Source organism: Tamandua tetradactyla, chromosome 26 (genome assembly GCF_023851605.1).
Source record: "Tamandua tetradactyla isolate mTamTet1 chromosome 26, mTamTet1.pri, whole genome shotgun sequence".
NCBI classification, from domain to species: domain Eukaryota; kingdom Metazoa; phylum Chordata; class Mammalia; order Pilosa; family Myrmecophagidae; genus Tamandua; species Tamandua tetradactyla.
Genome location: NC_135352.1, coordinates 38,436,595 through 38,442,452, shown reverse-complemented (window position 1 = coordinate 38,442,452; position 5,858 = coordinate 38,436,595). Strand labels below are relative to the sequence as shown.

Genomic DNA, 5,858 nt, shown 5'->3' with positions numbered 1-5,858 from the left:
CTTTTTTCCCAGCCTCATACCATGGCCAAATAAATGCCCATATTTAACCCAGCCCATTTCATGGTATTTGCTTGAGTAGCCAATGAAACTACAACAGTAATATAACTCTAGTTTGGAGAGATAAAGTCATAACACAAATTAATATGCATTAAACTTGGTTGGTGTCTATGTTCCATCAGCGTATTTATATTTCTAAGGAAGTAGTTAAAAAAGTTGAAACATTAGCATCCTGACCATCCATTACATGTCACAGTTTCCACAATAGTTTATTTATAAAACAAACATACAGTTATTGATAACTTGCTAGATACATATTTGATGTTGAGTTTACAAATCTAAACAGTACCCTTACTTCAAAAAGAACATGATCAAGTGAGGACATGTAAACAGAAGAATTATAATCATGTGGTATTAGAGATCTGAAAAAGGGAAAACGTGAGTTTTTATTGCTCTTGATCTTCATTACTAAACTCTTAACACACTCCCTTTAAAGAACGAATGTTGAAATGATTAATCTTGTATACAAGGAACAGTTTACTCATGAGTTCATACATGGGTAAAGGTTTCGGTGACTGAACAAATCTGATACTAGGCAAAAGGCTTGACTCTCAGTACTTATAGCAAAGACAAATCCACATATTTGTGGCCTTGAGCTCCTTTCTGTCTTCACTTCTGGCTTTTCTCACTAGAGGTGGCTAGAGAAAATTAATCTGGTTTAAAGGTTAACTGATTTGGCCACCCCCAAGGTTTTTCTTAAGTGGGTCAGTTGTCTCACTCTAGGATGGGTTTTTTTTTCCCTTCCTTAAAATGGATTCCTTTGGTTTACAGAACATTCTGAGCAGTGATTCTGAACCTAGTCAGTATTCCTTAAATTCTGAAAATTTAAGATGTCATAGGGCAGATCTGAATTTACAAGAGACAAAAGAAGACAACATATTTATCTTGGAACACTTCAGTTAAACTCCTGATGTATTCACTGAGTTGAAATAGTTTCTAGTTTTCCAGAAATAGTGATGTGAAAATTATTTTATTCACTGAAAATTCCTGTGATTTATTTAAACCATAACCATAGTTTTAAGTAGTTGCTTTTTATGTTTTGAAAATGACTGCTAAGCAGAGTTTATAAGCTGCAAACCATTTTAAGGAAATTTTATTATTAATAAATATACAGAAATTGAAAGCAAACTCATAGTTTCAATTTTTATATTGAACATCAGAGAAGCAATAAAAATATCAAATGTTCATTGAAGAAATAGTCCAGGCATAACACATGGTTAAAAAAAAAAGACATAAGGATGAATAGTGAGAGCATGGAAATAGCCAAATAACTTTCAAACATTTGTTCCATTCAAATAATTTCATGTTCTCTTTTTTTCTCTAAAACATCCGTTTTTGTATTTCAGTTCTAGCAGACTCAGCAATGTTTTTCAGGGGTGACGATTAGTTTCAATTCTTATGTTTTTCAGTATTTTGAAACTGGAGACACAGATCATTTGTAATTTTTCTTCCTAAATTCTACTTTTACCGTGTACAATAAATGTTAATTTAATATATTTTATTTTTCTTTAGAATGACACAGGAGAGATGAATCAGGGAATTTTGTTCAAATACCTTTCAAAATTGAGACATGAAAGTTTTAGTTGTCTAAACTATTTATATTTTCATTATTAAATAAAAATTGAAATTGAGAATCAAATTTAGTATATTGAAATTCAGAAAAAAACAATGGGATGGATCTAAATTAACAAATTTATGCTTCATGGTTTACAGAACATATTAAGACACTATTGCTACTCTGAAAACATACTTTTTTTTTTTGCATGGGCAGACTCTGGGAGTCGAACCTGGGTCTCTGGCAAGACATACATTTTAAAAAATATAATGACATAAGGCAACTAACATAATAAATGGTTGGAATTAAAACTTGGTCATTTTGACAACATATTTTAAGTGTATACATGCTTTCTGAAGTAATTGATACGCTGAGGACATTTCTATAATATTGAGTGGACAGTTTACTCAGACAAAGGAAATTTAACCAGTTGCATTAGTGTTTTAAGATGGAAGTTTCTATTAGGTTGAATGATTGAGAAGCTAAGTAATCTCTTATTATCTTCTTGTTCCTTTTTCATGTGGCGTTGCCTCTGCGTCTAGCATTTCCAACCTTTTGCCATTCTGTCAATTGTGGAAGTCTAAGTTGATATAAAATGGAGCACAGAGATATGGAATGTGAACCTATTGTTAGGGATATAAATGCATATGACATCTTCACTTCAAAATTAATATATATTCCCAACAATGCCTGTTCTGTATTCTATTTAAACAGGCTCCAGAGAGACAGCATGGTTTCCAGTGATGGTTAAACATTTTCACTGAGAATCCTCAACAAAATTGGAATGGAATTGGAAAAGGAAACGGGTATTTGCAGCAGATTTTCCCTCTGTAACACTGAAATTTCTTTTCAATTTTTTTTCATATTTTACATTTCTTTTATAATACATTTTCCTCAAACTTTATAAAACCAGTCACTATAAGATGATGTTACTACTTATCTCATAACTTTAAACCTGGTAAATCAGAGCTCTCTTCCATCAATTCGAAGATGAATAACAAGGACCAACTGAGAGTGTAGCTTTGGCTTCAAAAGTGACTAGGATTGGGGTGGGCCGCGGTGGCTCAGCGGGCAAAGTGCTTGCCTGCTATGCCGGAGGACCTCGGTTCGATTCCCGGCCCCAGCCCATGTAACAAAAACGGAGAAACAAAATACAATAAAGCAAGAAAATGTTTGGAAATGTTTCCCTTTCTTCCTTCCTTCCTTCCTTCTCTCTGTCTTTCCTTTAAAAAAAAAAAAAAAAAAGTGACTAGGATTAATAGCATGGACGAAATTACCTTTTATCTTTAGACCTCCTTTCATCATTTATAAGATAAGAGTTTAAGTAGGTTATTCCCCAAAACTTTATGTAATGAAGGTGTTACAATCTAGAGTTATATTGATTTGTTGCATCGTTTTCTTTTGTTCTAGTATCCTTTAATGCCAAAATATTACCTTTCATGATTACAGAAATTAGCCTCATCGGTTTAAATAACACTTACAATCCCGAAACCTATGAGAGTGAGCCATCTTTTGGTTTAGGCAGAGAGTGGTTTCTGTTCTACCTACATTGATAAAATAAAAGAATAGGTAATCTTTGGAAATATAATAATCTTTGACATCTTTTAAAAGTGATCTAAAACTTAAATATTCAGGTAATTAAAAAAATCCAATTCTGGATATGAATAGCTATTCTTTAGACAATTAAGGGACTTGTTTGAAACTAAGAGTGTGCAGCACATGCATGCTGCTGTCTGTTCTTATTTAGTGAAAATCTTTTTGTAGGTACTGACTTAGAAGTCGTGATGCTTAGGGAAGATAGTGAAACCTCACTTGGGAAATCTCACTCAGAGGGCAGAATAATGACATTAAAATAGGCAATTACATATTACTTTTTCTGATCTGTAACTGTATTTCTGGGTCATTAGATTCAAACATTTTGATCAGTTAGCAATTTAAACATGCTAATAACATCACGTAATTTTTTTTTTAATTTTTTTTATTAATCAAAAAAAAGAAAAGAAATTAACACAACATTTAGAAATCATTCCATTCTACACATGCACTCAGTAATTCTTAGTATCATCACATAGATGTATGATCATCATTTCTTAGTACATTTGCATCGATTTAGGAAAAGAACTAGCAAAACAGCAGAAAAAGATGTAGAATGTTAATATAGAGAAGAGAATTAAAATAATAATACTAATAAAAAATATATATATATATAAAGGAAAAAGAAAAAACAAAAACAAAAGATACAAACAAACAAACAAACAAACAAAAAACTATATTTCAGGTGCAGCTTCATTCAGTGTTCCAACATAGTTACATTACACTTAGGTATTATTGTGCTGTCCATTTTTGAGTTTTTGTATCTAGTCCTGTTGCACAGTCTGTATCCCTTCAGCTCCAATTACCCATTATCTTACCCTGTTTCTAACTCCTGCTGGTCTCTGTTACCAATGATATATTCCAAGCTGATTCTCGAATGTCGGTTCACATCAGTGGGACCATACAGTATTTGTCCTTTAGTTTTTGGCTAGACTCACTCAGCATAATGTTCTCTAGGTCCATCCATGTTATTACATGCTTCATAAGTTTAGTCTGTCTTAAAGCTGCATAATATTCCATCGTAGGTACACACCACAGTTTGTTTAGCCACTCGTCTGTTGATGGACATTTTGGCTGTTTCCATCTCTTTGCAATTGTAGATAATGCTGCTATAAACACTGGTGTGCAAATGTTCGTCTGTGTCTTTGCCCTTAAGTCCTTTGAGTAGATACCTAGCTGTGATATTGCTGGGTCGTAATCCATTCTGCCAGTCTATGTCTTTTGATTGGGAAATTCAGTCCATTAACTTTTAGTGTTATTACTGTTTGGATAATATTTTCCTCTACCATTTTGGCTTTTGTATTATATATATCATATCTGATTTTCCTTCTTTCTACACTTTACTCCATACCTCTCTCTTCTGTCTTTTCGTATCTGATTCTAGTGCTCCCTTTAGTATTTCTTGCAGAGCTGGTCTCTTGGTCACAAATTCTCTCAGTGACTTTTTGTCTATAAATGTTTTAATTTCTCCTTCATTTTTGAAGGACAATTTTGCTGGATATAGAAGTCTTGGTTGGCAGTTTTTCTCTTTTAGTAATTTAAATATATCATCCCACTGTCTTCTAGCTTCCATGGTTTCTGCTGAGAAATCTACACATAGTCTTATTGGGTTTCCCTTGTATGTGACAGATTGTTTTTCTCTTGCTGCTTTCAAGATCCTCTCTTCTCTTTGACCTCTGACATTCTAACTAGTAAGTGTCTTGGAGAACGCCTATTTGGGTCTCTTCTCTTTGGGGTGCACTGCACTTCTTGGATCTGTAAATTTAGGTCTCTCATAAGAGTTGGGAAATTTTCAGTGATAATTTCTTCCATTAGTTTTTCTCCTCCTTTTCCCTTCTCTTCTCCTTCTGGGACACCCACAACACGTATATTTGTGCACTTCATATTGTCATTCAGTTCCCTGATCCCCTGCTCAAGTTTTTCCATTCTTTTCCCTATAGTTTCTGTTTCTTTTTGGAATTCAGATGTTCCATTCTCCAGTTCACTAATTGTAGCTTCTGTCTCTTTAGATCTACCATTGTAGGTATCCATTGTTTTTTCCATTATTTCTTCTTTGTCCTTCACTCCCATAAGTTCTGTGATTTGTTTTTTCAGATTTTCTATTTCTTCTTTTTGTTCAGCCCATGTCTTCTTCATGTCCTCCCTCAATTTATTGATTTGGTTTTTGAAGAGTTTTTCCATTTCTGTTCGTATATTCAGCATTAGTTGTCTCAGCTCCTGTATCTCATTTGAATTATTGGTTTGTTCCTTTGACTGGGCCATATCTTCAATTTTCCGAGCGTCATCCATTATTTTCTGCTGGTGTCTGGGCATTTGATCAGATTTCCCTGGGTGTGGGACCTGGCTGGTTGAAAACTAGATTAGTCCCTAATAGACAACTGCTTCCAGGGGCCAAGCAGGTGACACACAATTCAGCGATGCAGGCTGAATGGGGAGCACTGGGAAAACTGGGGAGAGCAGTCCCTGACTGACTGCCTTCAGATTAAAATATATATATGTATACACACACATCCATATACATGGTGAGCCCTACTAGGTCTTGTCCATACAGATTTGTGGTCAAGAGCTTGATGCCAAAGAAGGAAGAAATATGGATCTGAGAGTCTACCAGCAGCAGCAGCAGCAGCAGCAGCAGCAGCAGCAGCAGCAGCAG

The 5,858-nt window shown here is 34.4% G+C and overlaps 1 long non-coding RNA gene across 1 annotated transcript; it reads left to right on the top strand.

Annotated features, from left to right (window-relative positions):
• Positions 1-361: 361 nt before the first annotated feature.
• On the top strand, positions 362-5,858 carry LOC143669841 (uncharacterized). The gene is made up of 3 exons (XR_013169088.1): positions 362-435; positions 2,327-2,418; positions 5,757-5,858. It is a non-coding gene; the product is annotated as an uncharacterized LOC143669841 (long non-coding RNA).